The sequence below is a fragment of the Petromyzon marinus genome, chromosome 23 (assembly GCF_048934315.1).
Source record: "Petromyzon marinus isolate PM22_M1 ecotype Great Lakes invasive population chromosome 23, UKy_Petmar_22M1.pri1.0, whole genome shotgun sequence".
Lineage (NCBI taxonomy): Eukaryota > Metazoa > Chordata > Hyperoartia > Petromyzontiformes > Petromyzontidae > Petromyzon > Petromyzon marinus.
The window spans coordinates 25,749,641-25,772,289 of NC_133689.1; positions in this window are offsets into that span (position 1 = coordinate 25,749,641).

Here is a 22,649-nt window from a genome sequence, read left to right on the forward strand (position 1 = left end):
TGAGCATGGATGGTGTAGGAGTGAGCGTGGATGTTGTAGGGGTTAGAGTGGATGGGGTTGGGGTGATGGTGGATGTGGTAGGGGTGAGCGTGGATGTTGTAGAGGTGAGAGTGGATGGGGTTGGGGTGGGCATGGATGGTGTTGGGGTGAGAGTGGATGGTGTCGGGGTGAGAATGGATGTTGGAGAGGTGAGCGTGGATGTTGCAGGAGTGAGTGTGAATGTTGTATGGGTGAGCGTGGATGGTATAGGGGTGAGAGTGGATGTTGTAAAGGTGAGCGTGGATGGTGTAGCGGTGAGAGTGGATGTTGTATGAGTGAGGATGCACGGTGTAGAGGTGAGTGTGGATGGTATAGGGGAAAGCGTGGATGGTGTAGTGGTGAGCGTGGATGGTGTAGGGGTGAGCGTGGATGTTGTAGAGGCGAGCGTGGATGGTGTAAGGGTGAGCGTGGCTATTGTAGGGGTGAGCGTGGATGGTGTAGGGGTGAGCGTGGATGTTGCAGGAGTGAGCGTGGATTTTGTATGAGAGAGCGTGGACGTTGCAGGAGTGAGCGTGGGTGTTGTAGGAGTAAACGTGGATGGTGTAGGGGTGAGTGTGGATGGTGTAGGGGTGAGCGTGGCTATTGTAGGGGTGAGCGTGGATGGTGTAGGGGTGAGCTTGGATGGTGTAGGAGTGAGCGTGGACGTTGTAAAGGTGAGCATGGATGATGTAGGAGTGAGCATAGATGGTGTAGGGCGTGAGAGTGGGGGTTGTAAAGGTGAGCATGGATGGTGGAGTGAGCGTGGATGTTGTAGGGGTGAGAGTGAATGGGGTTGGGGTGAGCGTGGATGGTGTTGGGGTGAGTGTGGATGTTGGCGAGGTGAGCGTGGATGTTGTAGGAGTGAGCGTGGGTGTTGTAGGAGTAAACGTGGATGGTGTAGGGGTGAGCGTGGATGGTGTAGGGGTGAGCATGGACTTTGTAAAGGTGAGCATGGATGGTGTAGGAGTGAGCGTGGATGTTGTAGGGGTTAGAGTGGATGGGGTTGGGGTGGGCGTGGATGGTGTTGGGGTGAGAGTGGATGGTGTCGGGGTGAGTATGGATGTTGGAGAGGTGAGCGTGGATTGTGTAGGGGTGAGCGTGGATGTTGTAGGAGTGAGCGTGGATGTTGTAGGGGTGGGCGTGGATGGTGTAGGGGTGAGAGTGGATGTTGTAAAGGTGAGGGTGGATGGTGTAGGGGTGAGCGTGGATGTTGTAGAAGTGAGCGTAGATGGTGTAGGAGTGAGGGTGGATGTTGTAGCGGTGAGCGTGGATGGTGTTGGGGTGTGGGTGGATGTTGTAGGGGTGAGCGTGGATGTTGTCGGGGTGAGGGTGGATGGTGTAGAGGTGAGTGTGGATGTTGTAGAGGTGAGCGTGGATGGTGTAGGGGTGAGCGTGGCTATTGTAGGGGTGAGCATGGATGGTGTAGGGGTGAGCGTGGATGTTGCAGGAGTGAACGTGGGTGTTGTAGGAGTAAACGTGGATGGTGTAGGGGTGAGCGTGGATGGTGTAGGGGTGAGCGTGGACGTTGTAAAGGTGAGCATTGATGATGTAGGAGTGAGCGTAGATGGTGTAGGGGGTGAGCGTGGATGTTGCAGGGGTGAGTGTGGATATTGCAGGAGTGAGCGTGAATGTTGTAGGCGTGAGCGTGGATGGTGTAGGGGTGAGCGTGGCTATTGTAGGGGGTGAGCGTGGATGGTGTAGGGGTGAGCTTGGATGGTGTAGGATTGAGCGTGGATGGTGTAGGGGTGAGCGTGGATGGTGTAGGGGTGAGCGTAGATGGTGTAGGGGGTGAGCGTGGAGGTTGTAAAGGTGAGCGTGGAGGTTGTAAAGGTGAGCGTGGATGGTGTACGAGTGAGCGTGGATGTTGTAGGGGTGAGAGTGGATGGGGTTGGGGTGGGCGTGGATGGTGTGGGGGGTGAGAGTGGATGGTGTCGGGGTGAGAGTGGATGGTGTCGGGGTGAGTATGGATGTTGGAGAGGTGAGCGTGGATGGTGTAGGGGTGAGCGTGGATGGTGTAGGGGTGAGCGTGGATGTTGCAGGAGTGGGCGTGGATGTTGTAGGGGTGAGCATGGATGGTGTAGGGGTGAGAGTGGATGTTGTAAAGGTGAGCGTGGATGGTGTAGGGGTGAGAGTGGATGTTGTATGAGTGAGCATGGACGGTGTAGATGTGAGTGTGGATGGTATAGGGGAAAGCGTGGACGGTGTAGGGGAAAGCGTGGATGGTGTAGGGGTGAGCGTGGATGTTGTAGAAGTGAGAGCAGATGGTGTAGGAGTGAGGTTGGATGTTGTAGCGGTGAGCGTGGATGGTGTTGGGGTGATGGTGGATGTGGTAGGGGTGAGCGTGGATGTTGTAGAGGTGAGAGTGGATGGGGTTGGGGTGGGCATGGATGGTGTTGGGGTGAGAGTGGATGGTGTCGGGGTGAGAATGGATGTTGGAGAGGTGAGCGTGGATGTTGCAGGAGTGAGTGTGAATGTTGTATGGGTGAGCGTGGATGGTATAGGGGTGAGAGTGGATGTTGTAAAGGTGAGCGTGGATGGTGTAGCGGTGAGAGTGGATGTTGTATGAGTGAGGATGCACGGTGTAGAGGTGAGTGTGGATGGTATAGGGGAAAGCGTGGATGGTGTAGTGGTGAGCGTGGATGGTGTAGGGGTGAGCGTGGATGTTGTAGAGGCGAGCGTGGATGGTGTAAGGGTGAGCGTGGCTATTGTAGGGGTGAGCGTGGATGGTGTAGGGGTGAGCGTGGATGTTGCAGGAGTGAGCGTGGATTTTGTATGAGAGAGCGTGGACGTTGCAGGAGTGAGCGTGGGTGTTGTAGGAGTAAACGTGGATGGTGTAGGGGTGAGTGTGGATGGTGTAGGGGTGAGCGTGGACGTTGTAAAGGTGAGCATGGATGATGTAGGAGTGAGCGTAGATGGTTAGGGGGTGAGCGTGGATGTTGCAGGGGTGAGCGTGGATATTGCAGGAGTGAGCGTGAATGTTGTAGGGGTGAGCGTGGATGGTGTAGGGGGTGAGCGTGGCTATTGTAGGGGTGAGCGTGGATGGTCTAGGGGTGAGCTTGGATGGTGTAGGAGTGAGCGTGGACGTTGTAAAGGTGAGCATGAATGATGTAGGAGTGAGCGTAGATGGTGTAGGGGGTGAGCGTGGGGGTTGTAAAGGTGAGCATGGATGGTGTAGGAGTGAGCGTGGATGTTGTAGGGGTGAGAGTGAATGGGGTTGGGGTGAGCGTGGATGGTGTTGGGGTGAGTGTGGATGTTGGCGAGGTGAGCGTGGATGTTGCAGGAGTGAGCGTGGGTGTTGTAGGAGTAAACGTGGATGGTGTAGGGGTGAGCGTGGATGGTGTAGGGGTGAGCATGGACTTTGTAAAGGTGAGCATGGATGGTGTAGGAGTGAGCGTGGATGTTGTAGGGGTTAGAGTGGATGGGGTTGGGGTGGGCGTGGATGGTGTTGGGGTGAGAGTGGATGGTGTCGGGGTGAGTATGGATGTTGGAGAGGTGAGCATGGATGGTGTAGGGGTGAGCGTGGATGTTGTAGGAGTGAGCGTGGATGTTGTAGGGGTGGGCGTGGATGGTGTAGGGGTGAGAGTGGATGTTGTAAAGGTGAGGGTGGATGGTGTAGGGGTGAGCGTGGATGTTGTAGAAGTGAGCGTAGATGGTGTAGGAGTGAGGGTGGATGTTGTAGCGGTGAGCGTGGATGGTGTTGGGGTGTGGGTGGATGTTGTAGGGGTGAGCGTGGATGTTGTCGGGGTGAGGGTGGATGGTGTAGAGGTGAGTGTGGATGTTGTAGAGGTGAGCGTGGATGGTGTAGGGGTGAGCGTGGCTATTGTAGGGGTGAGCGTGGATGGTGTAGGGGGTGAGCGTGGATGTTGCAGGGGTGAGCGTGGATATTGCAGGAGTGAGCGTGAATGTTGTAGGCGTGAGCGTGGATGGTGTAGGGGTGAGCGTGGCTATTGTAGGGGTGAGCGTGGAAGGTGTAGGGGTGAGCTTGGATGGTGTAGGAGTGAGCGTGGATGGTGTAGGGGTGAGCGTGGATGGTGTAGGGGTGAGCGTAGATGGTGTAGGGGGTGAGCGTGGAGGTTGTAAAGGTGAGCGTGGATGTTGTAGGGGTGAGAGTGGATGGGGTTGGGGTGGGCGTGGATGGTGGGGGGTGAGAGTGGATGGTGTCGGGGTGAGAGTGGATGGTGTCGGGGTGAGTATGGATGTTGGAGAGGTGAGCGTGGATGGTGTAGGGGTGAGCGTGGATGGTGTAGGGGTGAGCGTGGATGGTATAGGGGTGAGCATGGATGTTGCAGGAGTGAGCGTGGATGTTGTAGGGGTGAGCGTGGATGGTGTAGGGGTGAGAGGGGATGTTGTAAAGGTGAGCGTGGATGGTGTAGGGGTGAGAGTGGATGTTGTATGAGTGAGCATGGACGGTGTAGATGTGAGTGTGGATGGTATAGGGGAAAGCGTGGATGGTGTAGTGGTGAGCGTGGATGGTGTAGGGGTGAGCGTGGATGTTGTAGAGGCGAGCATGGATGGTGTAAGGGTGAGCGTGGCTATTGTAGGGGTGAGCGTGGATGGTGTAGGGGTGAGTGTGGATGGTGTAGGGGTGAGAGTGGATGTTGTAAAGGTGAGCGTGGATGGTGTAGGGGTGAGAGTGGATGTTGTATGAGTGAGCATGGACGGTGTAGATGTGAGTGTGGATGGTATAGGGGAAAGCGTGGATGGTGTAGTGGTGAGCGTGGATGGTGTAGGGGTGAGCGTGGATGTTGTAGAGGCGAGCGTGGATGGTGTAAGGGTGAGCGTGGCTATTGTAGGGGTGAGCGTGGATGGTGTAGGGGTGAGCGTGGATGGTGTAGGGGTGAGAGTGGATGTTGTAAAGGTGAGCGTGGATGGTGTAGGGGTGAGAGTGGATGTTGTATGAGTGAGCATGGACGGTGTAGATGTGAGTGTGGATGGTATAGGGGAAAGCGTGGATGGTGTAGTGGTGAGCGTGGATGGTGTAGGGGTGAGCGTGGATGTTGTAGAGGCGAGCGTGGATGGTGTAAGGGTGAGCGTGGCTATTGTAGGGGTGAGCGTGGATGGTGTAGGGGTGAGCGTGGATGTTGCAGGAGTGAGCGTGGATTTTGTATGAGAGAGCGTGGATGTTGCAGGAGTGAGCGTGGGTGTTGTAGGAGTAAACGTGGATGGTGTAGGGGTGAGTGTGGATGGTGTAGGGGTGAGCGTGGACGTTGTAAAGGTGAGCATGGATGATGTAGGAGTGAGCGTAGATGGTTAGGGGGTGAGCGTGGATGTTGCAGGGGTGAGCGTGGATATTGCAGGAGTGAGCGTGAATGTTGTAGGGGTGAGCGTGGATGGTGTAGGGGTGAGCGTGGCTATTGTAGGGGTGAGCGTGGATGGTGTAGGGGTGAGCTTGGATGGTGTAGGAGTGAGCGTGGATGTTGTAAAGGTGAGCATGGATGATGTAGGAGTGAGCGTAGATGGTGTAGGGGGTGAGCGTGGGGGTTGTAAAGGTGAGCATGGATGGTGTAGGAGTGAGCGTGGATGTTGTATAGGTGAGCATGGATGGTGTAGGAGTGAGCGTGGATGTTGTAGGGGTGAGAGTGAATGGGGTTGGGGTGAGCGTGGATGGTGTTGGGGTGAGTGTGGATGTTGGCGAGGTGAGCGTGGATGTTGCAGGGGTGAGCGTGGATGTTGCAGGAGTGAGCGTGAATGTTGTAAGGGTGAGCGTGGCTATTGTAGGGGTGAGCGTGGATGGTGTAGGGGTGAGCGTGGATGTTGCAGGAGTGAGCGTGGATTTTGTATGAGAGAGCGTGGATGTTGCAGGAGTGAGCGTGGGTGTTGTAGGAGTAAACGTGGATGGTGTAGGGGTGAATGTGGATGGTGTAGGGGTGAGCGTGGACGTTGTAAAGGTGAGCATGGATGATGTAGGAGTGAGCGTAGATGGTTAGGGGGTGAGCATGGATGTTGCAGGGGTGAGCGTGGATATTGCAGGAGTGAGCGTGAATGTTGTAGGGGTGAGCGTGGATGGTGTAGGGGTGAGCGTGGCTATTGTAGGGGTGAGCGTGGATGGTGTAGGGGTGAGCTTGGATGGTGTAGGAGTGAGCGTGGATGTTGTAAAGGTGAGCATGGATGATGTAGGAGTGAGCGTAGATGGTGTAGGGGGTGAGCGTGGGGGTTGTAAAGGTGAGCATGGATGGTGTAGGAGTGAGCGTGGATGTTGTATAGGTGAGCATGGATGGTGTAGGAGTGAGCGTGGATGTTGTAGGGGTGAGAGTGAATGGGGTTGGGGTGAGCTTGGATGGTGTTGGGGTGAGTGTGGATGTTGGCGAGGTGAGCGTGGATGTTGCAGGGGTGAGCGTGGATGTTGCAGGAGTGAGCGTGAATGTTGTAAGGGTGAGGGTGGGTGTTTGTAGGCGTAAACGTGGATGGTGTAGGGGTGAGCGTGGATGGTGTAGGGGTGAGAGTGGATGTTGTAAAGGTGAGCATGGATGGTGTAGGGGTGAGAGTGGATGTTGTATGAGTGAGCATGGACGGTGTAGATATGAGTGTGGATGGCATAGGGGAAAGCGTGGATGGTCTAGTGGTGAGCGTGGATGGTCTAGTGGTGAGAGTGGATGCTGTAGGGGTGAGCGTGGATGTTGTAGAGGTGAGCGTGGATGGTGTAGGGGTGAGTGTGGATGTTGTATGAGTGAGCATGGACGTTGTAGATGTGAGTGTAGATGGTATAGGGGAAAGCGTGGATGGTGTAGTGGTGAGTGTGGATGGTGTAGGGGTGAGCGTGGATGTTGCAGGAGTGAGCGTGGGTGTTGTAGGAGAAAACGTGGATGGTGTAGGGGTGAGCGTGGATGGTGTAGGGGTGAGCGTGGATGTTGCAGGAGTGAACGTGGGTGTTGTAGGAGTAAACGTGGATGGTGTAGGGGTGAGCGTGGATGGTGTAGGGGTGAGCGTGGATGGTGTAGGGGTGAGTGTGGACGTTGTAAAGGTGAGCATTGATGATGTAGGAGTGAGCGTAGATGGTGTAGGGGGTGAGCGTGGATGTTGCAGGGATGAGCGTAGATATTGCAGGAGTGAGCGTGAATGTTGTAGGCGTGAGCGTGGATGGTGTAGGGGTGAGCGTGGCTATTGTAGGGGTGAGCGTGGATGGTGTAGGGGTGAGCTTGGATGGTGTAGGAGTGAGCGTGGATGGTGTAGGGGTGAGCGTGGATGGTGTAGGGGTGAGCGTAGATGGTGTAGGGGGTGAGCGTGGAGGTTGTAAAGGTGATGGTGGATGTTGTAGGGGTGAGAGTGGATGGGGTTGGGGTGGGCGTGGATGGTGTGGGGGGTGAGAGTGGATGGTGTCGGGGTGAGAGTGGATGGTGTCGGGGAGAGTATGGATGTTAGAGAGGTGAGCGTGGATGGTGTAGGGGTGAGCGTGGATGGTATAGGGGTGAGCGTGGATGTTGCAGGAGTGAGCGTGGATGTTGTAGGGGTGAGCGTGGATGGTGTAGGGGTGAAAGTGGATGTTGTAAAGGTGAGCGTGGATGGTGTAGGGGTGAGCGTGGCTATTGTAGGGGTGAGCGTGGATGGCGTAGGTGTGAGCGTGGATGTTGCAGGAGTGAGCGTGGATTTTGTATGAGAGAGCGTGGATGTTTAAGGAGCGAGTGTGGATGGTGTAGGGGTGAGCGTGGATGGTGTAGGGGTGAGCGTGGATGTTGCAGGAGTGAACATGGGTGTTGTAGGAGTAAACGTGGATGGTGTAGGGGTGAGCGTGGATGGTGTAGGGGTGAGTGTGGACGTTGTAAAGGTGAGCATTGATGATGTAGGAGTGAGCGTAGATGGTGTAGGGGGTGAGCGTGGATGTTGCAGGGGTGAGCGTGGATATTGCAGGAGTGAGCGTGAATGTTGTAGGCGTGAGCGTGGATGGTGTAGGGGTGAGCGTGGCTATTGTAGGGGTGAGCGTGGAAGGTGTAGGGGTGAGCTTGGATGGTGTAGGAGTGAGCGTGGATGGTGTAGGGGTGAGCGTGGATGGTGTAGGGGTGAGCGTAGATGGTGTAGGGGGTGAGCGTGGAGGTTGTAAAGGTGAGCGTGGATGTTGTAGGGGTGAGAGTGGATGGGGTTGGGGTGGGCGTGGATGGTGGGGGGTGAGAGTGGATGGTGTCGGGGTGAGAGTGGATGGTGTCGGGGTGAGTATGGATGTTGGAGAGGTGAGCGTGGATGGTGTAGGGGTGAGCGTGGATGGTATAGGGGTGAGCATGGATGTTGCAGGAGTGAGCGTGGATGTTGTAGGGGTGAGCGTGGATGGTGTAGGGGTGAGAGGGGATGTTGTAAAGGTGAGCGTGGATGGTGTAGGGGTGAGAGTGGATGTTGTATGAGTGAGCATGGACGGTGTAGATGTGAGTGTGGATGGTATAGGGGAAAGCGTGGATGGTGTAGTGGTGAGCGTGGATGGTGTAGGGGTGAGCGTGGATGTTGTAGAGGCGAGCGTGGATGGTGTAAGGGTGAGCGTGGCTATTGTAGGGGTGAGCGTGGATGGTGTAGGGGTGAGCGTGGATGGTGTAGGGGTGAGAGTGGATGTTGTAAAGGTGAGCGTGGATGGTGTAGGGGTGAGAGTGGATGTTGTATGAGTGAGCATGGACGGTGTAGATGTGAGTGTGGATGGTATAGGGGAAAGCGTGGATGGTGTAGTGGTGAGCGTGGATGGTGTAGGGGTGAGCGTGGATGTTGTAGAGGCGAGCGTGGATGGTGTAAGGGTGAGCGTGGCTATTGTAGGGGTGAGCGTGGATGGTGTAGGGGTGAGCGTGGATGGTGTAGGGGTGAGAGTGGATGTTGTAAAGGTGAGCGTGGATGGTGTAGGGGTGAGAGTGGATGTTGTATGAGTGAGCATGGACGGTGTAGATGTGAGTGTGGATGGTATAGGGGAAAGCGTGGATGGTGTAGTGGTGAGCGTGGATGGTGTAGGGGTGAGCGTGGATGTTGTAGGGGGTGAGCGTGGGGGTTGTAAAGGTGAGCATGGATGGTGTAGGAGTGAGCGTGGATGTTGTATAGGTGAGCATGGATGGTGTAGGAGTGAGCGTGGATGTTGTAGGGGTGAGAGTGAATGGGGTTGGGGTGAGCTTGGATGGTGTTGGGGTGAGTGTGGATGTTGGCGAGGTGAGCGTGGATGTTGCAGGGGTGAGCGTGGATGTTGCAGGAGTGAGCGTGAATGTTGTAAGGGTGAGGGTGGGTGTTTGTAGGCGTAAACGTGGATGGTGTAGGGGTGAGCGTGGATGGTGTAGGGGTGAGAGTGGATGTTGTAAAGGTGAGCATGGATGGTGTAGGGGTGAGAGTGGATGTTGTATGAGTGAGCATGGACGGTGTAGATATGAGTGTGGATGGCATAGGGGAAAGCGTGGATGGTCTAGTGGTGAGCGTGGATGGTCTAGTGGTGAGAGTGGATGCTGTAGGGGTGAGCGTGGATGTTGTAGAGGTGAGCGTGGATGGTGTAGGGGTGAGTGTGGATGTTGTATGAGTGAGCATGGACGTTGTAGATGTGAGTGTAGATGGTATAGGGGAAAGCGTGGATGGTGTAGTGGTGAGTGTGGATGGTGTAGGGGTGAGCGTGGATGTTGCAGGAGTGAGCGTGGGTGTTGTAGGAGAAAACGTGGATGGTGTAGGGGTGAGCGTGGATGGTGTAGGGGTGAGCGTGGATGTTGCAGGAGTGAACGTGGGTGTTGTAGGAGTAAACGTGGATGGTGTAGGGGTGAGCGTGGATGGTGTAGGGGTGAGCGTGGATGGTGTAGGGGTGAGTGTGGACGTTGTAAAGGTGAGCATTGATGATGTAGGAGTGAGCGTAGATGGTGTAGGGGGTGAGCGTGGATGTTGCAGGGATGAGCGTAGATATTGCAGGAGTGAGCGTGAATGTTGTAGGCGTGAGCGTGGATGGTGTAGGGGTGAGCGTGGCTATTGTAGGGGTGAGCGTGGATGGTGTAGGGGTGAGCTTGGATGGTGTAGGAGTGAGCGTGGATGGTGTAGGGGTGAGCGTGGATGGTGTAGGGGTGAGCGTAGATGGTGTAGGGGGTGAGCGTGGAGGTTGTAAAGGTGATGGTGGATGTTGTAGGGGTGAGAGTGGATGGGGTTGGGGTGGGCGTGGATGTTGTAGGGGTGAGAGTGGATGGTGTCGGGGTGAGAGTGGATGGTGTCGGGGTGAGTATGGATGTTGGAGAGGTGAGCGTGGATGGTGTAGGGGTGAGCGTGGATGGTATAGGGGTGAGCGTGGATGTTGCAGGAGTGAGCGTGGATGTTGTAGGGGTGAGCGTGGATGGTGTAGGGGTGAAAGTGGATGTTGTAAAGGTGAGCGTGGATGGTGTAGGGGTGAGCGTGGCTATTGTAGGGGTGAGCGTGGATGGCGTAGGTGTGAGCGTGGATGTTGCAGGAGTGAGCGTGGATTTTGTATGAGAGAGCGTGGATGTTTAAGGAGCGAGTGTGGATGGTGTAGGGGTGAGCGTGGATGGTGTAGGGGTGAGCGTGGATGTTGCAGGAGTGAACGTGGGTGTTGTAGGAGTAAACGTGGATGGTGTAGGGGTGAGTGTGGATGGTGTAGGGGTGAGTGTGGACGTTGTAAAGGTGAGCATTGATGATGTAGGAGTGAGCGTAGATGGTGTAGGGGGTGAGCGTGGATGTTGCAGGGGTGAGCGTGGATATTGCAGGAGTGAGCGTGAATGTTGTAGGCGTGAGCGTGGATGGTGTAGGGGTGAGCGTGGCTATTGTAGGGGTGAGCGTGGATGGTGTAGGGGTGAGCGTGGATGGTGTAGGGGTGAGCGTAGATGGTGTAGGGGGTGAGCGTGGAGGTTGTAAAGGTGAGCGTGGATGTTGTAGGGGTGAGAGTGGATGGGGATGGGGTGGGCGTGGATGGTGTGGGGGGTGAGAGTGGATGGTGTCGGGGTGAGAGTGGATGGTGTCGGGGTGAGTATGGATGTTGGAGAGGTGAGCGTGGATGGTGTAGGGGTGAGCGTGGATGGTATAGGGGTGAGCGTGGATGTTGCAGGAGTGAGCGTGGATGTTGTAGGGGTGAGCGTGGATGGTGTAGGGGTGAGAGTGGATGTTGTAAAGGTGAGCGTGGATGGTGTAGGGGTGAGAGTGGATCTTGTATGAGTGAGCATGGACGGTGTAGATGTGAGTGTGGATGGTATAGGGGAAAGCGTGGATGGTGTAGTGGTGAGCGTGGATGGTGTAGGGGTGAGCGTGGATGTTGTAGAGGCGAGCGTGGATGGTGTAAGGGTGAGCGTGGCTATTGTAGGGGTGAGCGTGGATGGTGTAGGGGTGAGCGTGGATGGTGTAGGGGTGAGAGTGGATGTTGTAAAGGTGAGCGTGGATGGTGTAGGGGTGAGAGTGGATGTTGTATGAGTGAGCATGGACGGTGTAGATGTGAGTGTGGATGGTATAGGGGAAAGCGTGGATGGTGTAGTGGTGAGCGTGGATGGTGTAGGGGTGAGCGTGGATGTTGTAGAGGCGAGCGTGGATGGTGTAAGGGTGAGCGTGGCTATTGTAGGGGTGAGCGTGGATGTTGTAGGGGTGAGCGTGGATGGTGTAGGGGTGAGTGTGGATGGTGTAGGGGTGAGCGTGGATGGTGAAGGGGTGAGAGTGGATGTTGTATGAGTGAGCATGGACGGTGTAGATGTGAGTGTGGATGGTATAGGGGAAAGCGTGGATGGTGTAGTGGTGAGCGTGGATGGTGTAGGGGTGAGCGTGGATGTTGTAGAGGCGAGCGTGGATGGTGTAAGTGTGAGCGTGGCTATTGTAGGGGTGAGCGTGGATGGTGTAGGGGTGAGCGTGGATGTTGCAGGAGTGAGCGTGGATTTTGTATGAGAGAGCGTGGATGTTGCAGGAGTGAGCGTGGGTGTTGTAGGAGTAAACGTGGATGGTGTAGGGGTGAGTGTGGATGGTGTAGGGGTGAGCGTGGACGTTGTAAAGGTGAGCATGGATGATGTAGGAGTGAGCGTAGATGGTTAGGGGGTGAGCGTGGATGTTGCAGGGGTGAGCGTGGATATTGCAGGAGTGAGCGTGAATGTTGTAGGGGTGAGCGTGGATGGTGTAGGGGTGAGCGTGGCTATTGTAGGGGTGAGCGTGGATGGTGTAGGGGTGAGCTTGGATGGTGTAGGAGTGAGCGTGGATGTTGTAAAGGTGAGCATGGATGATGTAGGAGTGAGCGTAGATGGTGTAGGGGGTGAGCGTGGGGGTTGTAAAGGTGAGCATGGATGGTGTAGGAGTGAGCGTGGATGTTGTATAGGTGAGCATGGATGGTGTAGGAGTGAGCGTGGATGTTGTAGGGGTGAGAGTGAATGGGGTTGGGGTGAGCGTGGATGGTGTTGGGGTGAATGTGGATGTTGGCGAGGTGAGCGTGGATGTTGCAGGGGTGAGCGTGGATGTTGCAGGAGTGAGCGTGAATGTTGTAAGGGTGAGGGTGGGTGTTGCAGGAGTTAGCGTGGGTGTTTGTAGGCGTAAACGTGGATGGTGTAGGGGTGAGCGTGGATGGTGTAGGGGTGAGAGTGGATGTTGTAAAGGTGAGCGTGGCTGGTGTAGGGGTGAGAGTGGATGTTGTATGAGTGAGCATGGACGGTGTAGATGTGAGTGTGGATGGTATAGGGGAAAGCGTGGATGGTCTAGTGGTGAGCGTGGATGGTCTAGTGGTGAGAGTGGATGGTGTAGGGGTGAGCGTGGATGTTGTAGAGGTGAGCGTGGATGGTGTAGGGGTGAGTGTGGATGTTGTATGAGTGAGCATGGACGTTGTAGATGTGAGTGTAGATGGTATAGGGGAAAGCGTGGATGGTGTAGTGGTGAGTGTGGATGGTGTAGGGGTGAGCGTGGATGTTGCAGGAGTGAGCGTGGGTGTTGTAGGAGAAAACGAGGATGGTGTAGGGGTGAGCGTGGATGGTGTAGGGGTGAGCGTGGACGTTGTAAAGGTGAGCATGGATGATGTAGGAGTGAGTGTAGATGGTGTAGGGGGTGAGCGTGGAGGTTGTAAAGGTGAGCATGGATGGTGTATGAGTGAGCGTGGATGTTGTAGGGGTGAGAGTGAATGGGGTTGGGGTGGGCGTGGATGGTGTTGGGGTGAGTATGGATGTTGGCGTGGTGAGCATTGATGTTACAGGGGTGAGCGTGGATGTTGCAGGAGTGAGCGTGAATGTTGTATGAGTGAGCATGGAAGGTGTAGAGGTGAGTGTGGATGGTATAGGGGAAAGCATGGATGGTGTAGTGGTGAGCGTGGATGGTGTAGGGGTGAGAGTGGATTTGGTGGGGGTGAGCGTGGATGTGGTAGGGGTGAGCGTGGAAGGTGTAGGGGTGAGCGTGGATGGTGTAGGAGTGAGCGTGGATGGTGTAGGGGTGAGCGTGGGTGGTGGAGGGGTGAGCGTGGATGGTGTAGGAGTGAGCGTGGACATTGTAAAGGTGAGCGTGGACGGTGTAGGGGTGAGCGTGGACGTTGTAGGGGTGAACGTAGATGTTGTAGGGGTGAGCGGGGATGTTGTAGGGGTGAGGGTGGATGTTGTAGCGGTGAGCGTGGATGGTGTTGGGGTGAGGGTGGATGTTGTAGGGGTGAGCGTGGATGTTGTAGGGGTGAGCGTGGATGGTGCAGGGGTGAGCGTGGATGGTGCAGGGGTGAGCGTGGATGTTGCAGGAATGAGCATGGATTTTGTATGAGAGAGCGTGGATGTTGTAGGGGTGAGTGTGGATGGTGAAGGGGTGAGCGTGGATGTTGCAGGAGTGAGCGTGGGTGTTGTATGCGTAAACGTGGATGGTGTAAGGGTGAGCGTGGACGTTGTAAAGGTGAGCATGGATGATGTAGGAGTGAGCGTAGATGGTGTAGGGGGTGAGCGTGGAGGTTGTAAATGTGAGCGTGGAGGTTGTAAAGGTGAGCGTGGATGGTGTAGGAGTGAGCGTGGATGTTGTAGGGGTGAGAGTGGATGGGGTTGGAGTGGGCGTGGATGTTGTCGGGGTGAGTATGGATGTTGGAGAGGTGAGCGTGGATGGTGAAGGGGTGAGAGTGGATGTTGTATGAGTGAGCATGGACGGTGTAGATGTGAGTGTGGATGGTATAGGGGAAAGCGTGGATGGTGTAGGGGTGAACGTGGCTATTGTAGGGGTGAGCGTGGATGGTGTAGGGGTGAGCGTGGATGGTGTAGGGGTGAGCGTGGATGTTGCAGGAGTGAACATGGGTGTTGTAGGAGTAAACGTGGATGGTGTAGGGGTGAGCGTGGATGGTGTAGGGGTGAGTGTGGACGTTGTAAAGGTGAGCATTGATGATGTAGGAGTGAGCGTAGATGGTGTAGGGGGTGAGCGTGGATGTTGCAGGGGTGAGCGTGGATATTGCAGGAGTGAGCGTGAATGTTGTAGGCGTGAGCGTGGATGGTGTAGGGGTGAGCGTGGCTATTGTAGGGGTGAGCGTGGATGGTGTAGGGGTGAGCTTGGATGGTGTAGGAGTGAGCGTGGATGGTGTAGGGGTGAGCGTGGATGGTGTAGGGGTGAGCGTAGATGGTGTAGGGGGTGAGCGTGGAGGTTGTAAAGGTGAGCGTGGATGTTGTAGGGGTGAGAGTGGATGGGGTTGGGGTGGGCGTGGATGGTGTGGGGGGTGAGAGTGGATGGTGTCGGGGTGAGAGTGGATGGTGTCGGGGTGAGTATGGATGTTGGAGAGGTGAGCGTGGATGGTGTAGGGGTGAGCGTGGATGGTATAGGGGTGAGCGTGGATGGTGTAGGGGTGAGAGTGGATGTTGTAAAGGTGAGCGTGGATGGTGTAGGGGTGAGAGTGGATGTTGTATGAGTGAGCATGGACGGTGTAGATGTGAGTGTGGATGGTATAGGGGAAAGCGTGGATGTTGCAGTGGTGAGCGTGGATGGTGTAGGGGTGAGCGTGGATGTTGTAGAGGCGAGCGTGGATGGTGTAAGGGTGAGCGTGGCTATTGTAGGGGTGAGCGTGGATGGTGTAAGGGTGAGCGTGGATGTTGCAGGAGTGAGCGTGGATTTTGTATGAGAGAGCGTGGATGTTGCAGGAGTGAGCGTGGGTGTTGTAGGAGTAAACGTGGATGGTGTAGGGGTGAGTGTGGATGGTGTAGGGGTGAGCGTGGACGTTGTAAAGGTGAGCATGGATGATGTAGGAGTGAGCGTAGATGGTTAGGGGGTGAGCGTGGATGTTGCAGGGGTGAGCGTGGATATTGCAGGAGTGAGCGTGAATGTTGTAGGGGTGAGCGTGGATGGTGTAGGGGTGAGCGTGGCTATTGTAGGGGTGAGCGTGGATGGTGTAGGGGTGAGCTTGGATGGTGTAGGAGTGAGCGTGGATGTTGTAAAGGTGAGCATGGATGATGTAGGAGTGGGCGTAGATGGTGTAGGGGGTGAGCGTGGGGGTTGTAGGGGTGAGAGTGAATGGGGTTGGGGTGAGCGTGGATGGTGTTGGGGTGAGTGTGGATGTTGGCGAGGTGAGCGTGGATGTTGCAGGAGTGAGCGTGGGTGTTGTAGGAGTAAACGTGGATGGTGTAGGGGTGAGCGTGGATGGTGTAGGGGTGAGCATGGACGTTGTAAAGGTGAGCATGGATGGTGTAGGAGTGAGCGTGGATGTTGTAGGGGTTAGAGTGGATGGGGTTGGGGTGGGCGTGGATGGTGTTGGGGTGAGAGTGGATGGTGTCGGGGTGAGTATGGATGTTGGAGAGGTGAGCGTGGATGGTGTAGGGGTGAGCGTGGATGTTGTAGAAGTGAGCGTGGATGTTGTAGGGGTGGGCGTGGATGGTGTAGGGGTGAGAGTGGATGTTGTAAAGGTGAGGGTGGATGGTGTAGGGGTGAGCGTGGATGTTGTAGAAGTGAGCATAGATGGTGTAGGAGTGAGGGTGGATGTTGTAGCGGTGAGCGTGGATGGTGTTGGGGTGAGGGTGGATGATGTAGGGGTGAGCGTGGATGTTGTCGTGGTGAGGGTGGATGGTGTAGAGGTGAGTGTGGATGTTGTAGAGGTGAGCGTGGATGGTGTAGGGGTGAGCGTGGCTATTGTAGGGGTGAGCGTGGATGGTGTAGGGGTGAGCGTGGATGTTGCAGGAGTGAACGTGGGTGTTGTAGGAGTAAACGTGGATGGTGTAGGAGTGAGCGTTGATGGTGTAGGGGTGAGCGTGGATGTTGTTGGGGTGAGAGTGGATGTTGTATGAGTGAGCATGGACGGTGTAGATGTGAGTGTGGATGGTATAGGGGAAAGCGTGGATGGTCTAGTGGCGAGCGTGGATGGTCTAGTGGTGAGCGTGGATGGTGTAGGGGTGAGCGTGGATGTTGTAGAGGTGAGCGTGGATGGTGTAGGGGTGAGCGTGGATGTTGTATGAGTGAGCATGGACGTTGTAGATGTGAGTGTAGATGGTATAGGGGAAAGCGTGGATGGTGTAGTGGTGAGCGTGGATGGTGTAGGGGTGAGCGTGGATGTTGTAGAGGTGAGCGTGGATGGTGTAGGGGTGAGCGTGGCTATTGTAGGGGTGAGCGTGGATGGTGTAGGGGTGAGCGTGGATGTTGCAGGAGTGAGCGTGGGTGTTGTAGGCGTAAACGTGGATGGTGTAGGGGTGAGCGTGGATGGTGTAGGGGTGAGCGTGGACGTTGTAAAGGTGAGCATGGATGATGTAGGAGTGAGTGTAGATGGTGTAGGGGGTGAGCGTGGAGGTTGTAAAGGTGAGCATGGATGGTGTAGGAGTGAGCGTGGATGTTGTAGGGGTGAGAGTGAATGGGGTTGGGGTGGGCGTGGAAGGTGTTGGGGTGAGTATGGATGTTGGCGAGGTGAGCATTGATGTTGCAGGGGTGAGCGTGGATGTTGCAGGAGTGAGCGTGAATGTTGCAGGGGTGAGAGTGGATGTTGTAAAGGTGAGCGTGGATGGTGTAGGGGTGAGAGTGGATGTTGTATGAGTGAGCATGGAAGGTGTAGAGGTGAGTGTGGATGGTATAGGGGAAAGCATGGATGGTGTAGTGGTGAGCGTGGATGGTGTATGGGTGAGAGTGGATTTGGTGGGGGTGAGCGTGGATGTTGTAGGGGTGAGCGTGGAAGGTGTAGGGGTGAGCGTGGATGGTGTAGGAGTGAGCGTGGATGGTGTAGGGGTGAGCGTGGGTGGTGTAGGGGTGAGCGTGGATGGTGTAGGGGTGAGCGTGGATGGTGTAGGAGTGAGCGTGGACATTGTAAAGGTGAGCGTGGACGGTGTAGGGGTGAGCGTGGACGTTGTAGGGGTGAACGTAGACGTTGTAGGGGTGAGCGGGGATGTTGTAGGGCTGAGGGTGGATGTTGTAGCGGTGAGCGTGGATGGTGTTGGGGTGAGGGTGGATGTTGTAGGGGTGAGCGTGGATGTTGTAGGGGTGAGCGTGGATGGTGTAAGGGTGAGCGTGGATGTTGCAGGAGTTAGCATGGATTTTGTATGAGAGAGCGTGGATGTTGTAGGGGTGAGTGTGGATGGTGAAGGGGTGAGCGTGGATGTTGCCGGAGTGAGCGTGGGTGTTGTAGGCGTAAACGTGGATGGTGTAGGGCTGAGCGTGAATGGTGTAGGGGTCAGCGTGGACGTTGTAAAGGTGAGCATGGATGATGTAGGAGTGAGCGTAGATGGTGTAGGGGGTGAGCGTGGAGGTTGTAAATGTGAGCGTGGAGGTTGTAAAGGTGAGCGTGGATGGTGTAGGAGTGAGCGTGGATGTTGTAGGGGTGAGAGTGGATGGGGTTGGAGTGGGCGTGGATGTTGTCAGGGTGAGTATGGATGTTGGAGAGGTGAGCGTGGATGGTGTAGGGGTGAGAGTGGATGTTGTATGAGTGAGCATGGACGGTGTAGATGTGAGTGTGGATGGTATAGGGGAAAGCGTGGATGGTGTAGTGGTGAGCGTGGATGGTGTAGGGGTGAGCGTGGATGTTGTAGAGGTGAGCGTGGATGGTGTAGGGGTGAGCGTGGCTATTGTAGGGGTGAGCGTGGATGGCGTAGGTGTGAGCGTGGATGTTGCAGGAGTGAGCGTGGATTTTGTATGAGAGAGCGTGGATGTTTAAGGAGCGAGTATGGTGTAGGGGTGAGCGTGGATGGTGTAGGGGTGAGCGTGGATGTTGCAGGAGTGAACGTGGGTGTTGTAGGAGTAAACGTGGATGGGGTAGGGGTGAGCGTGGATGGTGTAGGGGTGAGCGTGGACGTTGCAAAGGTGAGCATTGATGATGTAGGAGTGAGCGTAGATGGTGTAGGGGGTGAGTGTGGATGTTGCAGGGGTGAGCGTGGATATTGCAGGAGTGAGCGTGAATGTTGTAGGCGTGAGCGTGGATGGTGTAGGGGTGAGCGTGGCTATTTTAGGGGTGAGCGTGGATGGTGTAGGAGTGAGCGTGGATGGTGTAGGGGTGAGCGTGGATGGTGTAGGGGTGAGTGTAGATGGTGTAGGGGGTGAGCGTGGAGGTTGTAAAGGTGAGCGTGGAGGTTGTAAAGGTGAGCGTGGATGGTGTAGGAGTGAGCGTGGATGTTGTAGGGGTGAGAGTGGATGGGGATGGGGTGGGCGTGGATGGTGTGGGGGGTGAGAGTGGATGGTGTCGGGGTGAGAGTGGATGGTGTCGGGGTGAGTATGGATGTAGGAGAGGTGAGCGTGGATGGTGTAGGGGTGAGCGTGGATGGTGTAGGGGTGAGCGTGGATGTTGCAGGAGTGAGCGTGGATGTTGTAGGAGTGAGCGTGGATGGTGTAGGGGTGAGCGTGGATGTTGTAGGAGTGAGAGTGGATGTTGTAGGGGTGGGCGTGGATGGTGTAGGGGTGAGAGTGGATGTTGTAAAGGTGAGGGTGGATGGTGTAGGGGTGAGCGTGGATGTTGTAGAAGTGAGCGTAGATGGTGTAGGAGTGAGGGTGGATGTTGTAGCGGTGAGAGTGGATGGCGTTGGGGTGAGGGTGGATGTTGTAGGGGTGAGCGTGGATGTTGTCGGGGTGAGGGTGGATGGTGTAGAGGTGAGTGTGGATGTTGTAGAGGTGAGCGTGGATGGTGTAGGGGTGAGCGTGGCTATTGTAGGGGTGAACGTGGATGGTGTAGGGGTGGGCTTGGATGGTGAAGGTGTGAGCGTGGCTGGTGTAGGAGTGAGCGTGGCTGGTGTAGGAATGAGCGTGGATGGTGTAGGGGTGAGCGTGGATGTTGTAGGGGTGAGAGTGGATGTTGTATGAGTGAGCATGGACGGTGTAGATGTGAGTGTGGATGGTATAGGCCGGGAAAGCGTGGATGGTCTAGTGGCGAGCGTGGATGGTCTAGTGGTGAGCGTGGATGGTGTAGGGGTGAGCGTGGATGTTGTAGAGGTGAGCGTGGATGGTGTAGGGGTGAGCGTTGATGGTGTAGGGGTGAGCGTGGATGTTGCAGGAGTGAGCGTGGGTGTTGTAGGAGTAAACGTGGATGGTGTAGGGGTGAGCGTGGATGGTGTAGGGGTGAGCGTGGACGTTGTAAACGTGAGCATGGATGATGTAGGAGTGAGTGTAGATGGTGTAGGGGGTGAGCGTGGAGGTTGTAAAGGTGAGCATGGATGGTGTAGGAGTGAGCGTGGATGTTGTAGGGGTGAGAGTGAATGGGGTTGGGGTGGGCGTGGATGGTGTTGGGGTGAGTATGGATGTTGGCGAGGTGAGCATTGATGTTGCAGGGGTGAGCGTGGATGTTGCAGGAGTGAGCGTGAATGTTGTAGGGGTGAGAGTGGATGTTGTAAAGGTGAGCGTGGATGGTGTAGGGGTGAGAGTGGATGTTGTATGAGTGAGCATGGAAGGTGTAGAGGTGAGTGTGGATGGTATAGGGGAAAGCATGGATGGTGTAGTGGTGAGCGTGGATGGTGTAGGGGTGAGAGTGGATTTGGTGGGGGTGAGCGTGGATGTGGTAGGGGTGAGCGTGGAAGGTGTAGGGGTGAGCGTGGATGGTGTAGGAGTGAGCGTGGATGGTGTAGGGGTGAGCGTGGGTGGTGGAGGGGTGAGCATGGATGGTGTAGGGGTGAGCGTGGATGGTGTAGGAGTGAGCGTGGACATTGTAAAGGTGAGCGTGGACGGTGTAGGGGTGAGCGTGGACGTTGTAGGGGTGAACGTAGATGTTGTAGGGGTGAGCGGGGATGTTGTGGGGGTGAGGGTGGATGTTGTAGCGGTGAGCGTGGATGGTGTTGGGGTGAGGGTGGATGTTGTAGGGGTGAGCGTGGATGTTGTAGGGGTGAGCGTGGATGGTGCAGGGGTGAGCGTGGATGGTGCAGGGGTGAGCGTGGATGTTGCAGGAGTGAGCATGGATTTTGTATGAGAGAGCGTGGATGTTGTAGTGGTGAGTGTGGATGGTGAAGGGGTGAGCGTGGATGTTGCAGGAGTGAGCGTGGGTGTTGTATGCGTAAACGTGGATGGTGTAGGGGTGAGCGTGGACGTTGTAAAGGTGAGCATGGATGATGTAGGAGTGAGCGTAGATGGTGTAGGGGGTGAGCGTGGAGGTTGTAAATGTGAGCGTGGAGGTTGTAAAGGTGAGCGTGGATGGTGTAGGAGTGAGCGTGGATGTTGTAGGGGTGAGAGTGGATGGGGTTGGAGTGGGCGTGGATGTTGTCGGGGTGAGTATGGATGTTGGAGAGGTGAGCGTGGATGGTGTAGGGGTGAGAGTGGATGTTGTATGAGTGAGCATGGACGGTGTAGATGTGAGTGTGGATGGTATAGGGGAAAGCGTGGATGGTGTAGGGGTGAGCGTGGCTATTGTAGGGGTGAGCGTGGATGGCGTAGGTGTGAGCGTGGATGTTGCAGGAGTGAGCGTGGATTTTGTATGAGAGAGCGTGGATGTTTAAGGAGCGAGTGTGGATGGTGTAGGGGTGAGCGTGGATGGTGTAGGGGTGAGCGTGGATGTTGCAGGAGTGAACATGGGTGTTGTAGGAGTAAACGTGGATGGTGTAGGGGTGAGCGTGGATGGTGTAGGGGTGAGTGTGGATGGTGTAGGGGTGAGCGTGGATGTTGCAGGAGTGAGCGTGGGTGTTGTAAGAGAAAACGTGGATGGTGTAGGGGTGAGCGTGGATGGTGTAGGGGTGAGCGTGGACGTTGTAAAGGTGAGCATGGATGATGTAGGAGTGAGTGTAGATGGTGTAGGGGGTGAGCGTGGAGGTTGTAAAGGTGAGCATGGATGGTGTATGAGTGAGCGTGGATGTTGTAGGGGTGAGAGTGAATGGGGTTGGGGTGGGCGTGGATGGTGTTGGGGTGAGTATGGATGTTGGCGTGGTGAGCATTGATGTTACAGGGGTGAGCGTGGATGTTGCAGGAGTGAGCGTGAATGTTGTAGGGGTGAGAGTGGATGTTGTAAAGGTGAGCGTGGATGGTGTAGGGGTGAGAGTGGATGTTGTATGAGTGAGCATGGAAGGTGTAGAGGTGAGTGTGGATGGTATAGGGGAAAGCATGGATGGTGTATTGGTGAGCGTGGATGGTGTAGGGGTGAGAGTGGATTTGGTGGGGGTGAGCGTGGATGTGGTAGGGGTGAGCGTGGAAGGTGTAGGGGTGAGCGTGGATGGTGTAGGAGTGAGCGTGGATGGTGTAGGGGTGAGCGTGGGTGGTGGAGGGGTGAGCGTGGATGGTGTAGGGGTGAGCGTGGATGGTGTAGGAGTGAGCGTGGACGTTGTAGGGGTGAACGTAGATGTTGTAGGGGTGAGCGGGGATGTTGTAGGGGTGAGGGTGGATGTTGTAGCGGTGAGCGTGGATGGTGTTGGGGTGAGGGTGGATGTTGTAGGGGTGAGCGTGGATGTTGTAGGGGTGAGCGTGGATGGTGCAGGGGTGAGCGTGGATGGTGCAGGGGTGAGCGTGGATGTTGCAGGAGTGAGCATGGATTTTGTATGAGAGAGCGTGGATGTTGTAGGGGTGAGTGTGGATGGTGAAGGGGTGAGCGTGGATGTTGCAGGAGTGAGCGTGGGTGTTGTATGCGTAAACGTGGATGGTGTAGGGGTGAGCGTGGACGTTGTAAAGGTGAGCATGGATGATGTAGGAGTGAGCGTAGATGGTGTAGGGGGTGAGCGTGGAGGTTGTAAATGTGAGCGTGGAGGTTGTAAAGGTGAGCGTGGATGGTGTAGGAGTGAGCGTGGATGTTGTAGGGGTGAGAGTGGATGGGGTTGGAGTGGGCATGGATGTTGTCGGGGTGAGTATGGATGTTGGAGAGGTGAGCGTGGATGGTGTAGGGGTGAGAGTGGATGTTGTATGAGTGAGCATGGACGGTGTAGATGTGAGTGTGGATGGTATAGGGGAAAGCGTGGATGGTGTAGGGGTGAGCGTGGCTATTGTAGGGGTGAGCGTGGATGGCGTAGGTGTGAGCGTGGATGTTGCAGGAGTGAGCGTGGATTTTGTATGAGAGAGCGTGGATGTTTAAGGAGCGAGTGTGGATGGTGTAGGGGTGAGCGTGGATGGTGTAGGGGTGAGCGTGGATGTTGCAGGAGTGAACATGGGTGTTGTAGGAGTAAACGTGGATGGTGTAGGGGTGAGCGTGGATGGTGTAGGGGTGAGTGTGGATGGTGTAGGGGTGAGCGTGGATGTTGCAGGAGTGAGCGTGGGTGTTGTAGGAGAAAACGTGGATGGTGTAGGGGTGAGCGTGGATGGTGTAGGGGTGAGCGTGGACGTTGTAAAGGTGAGCATGGATGATGTAGGAGTGAGTGTAGATGGTGTAGGGGGTGAGCGTGGAGGTTGTAAAGGTGAGCATGGATGGTGTATGAGTGAGCGTGGATGTTGTA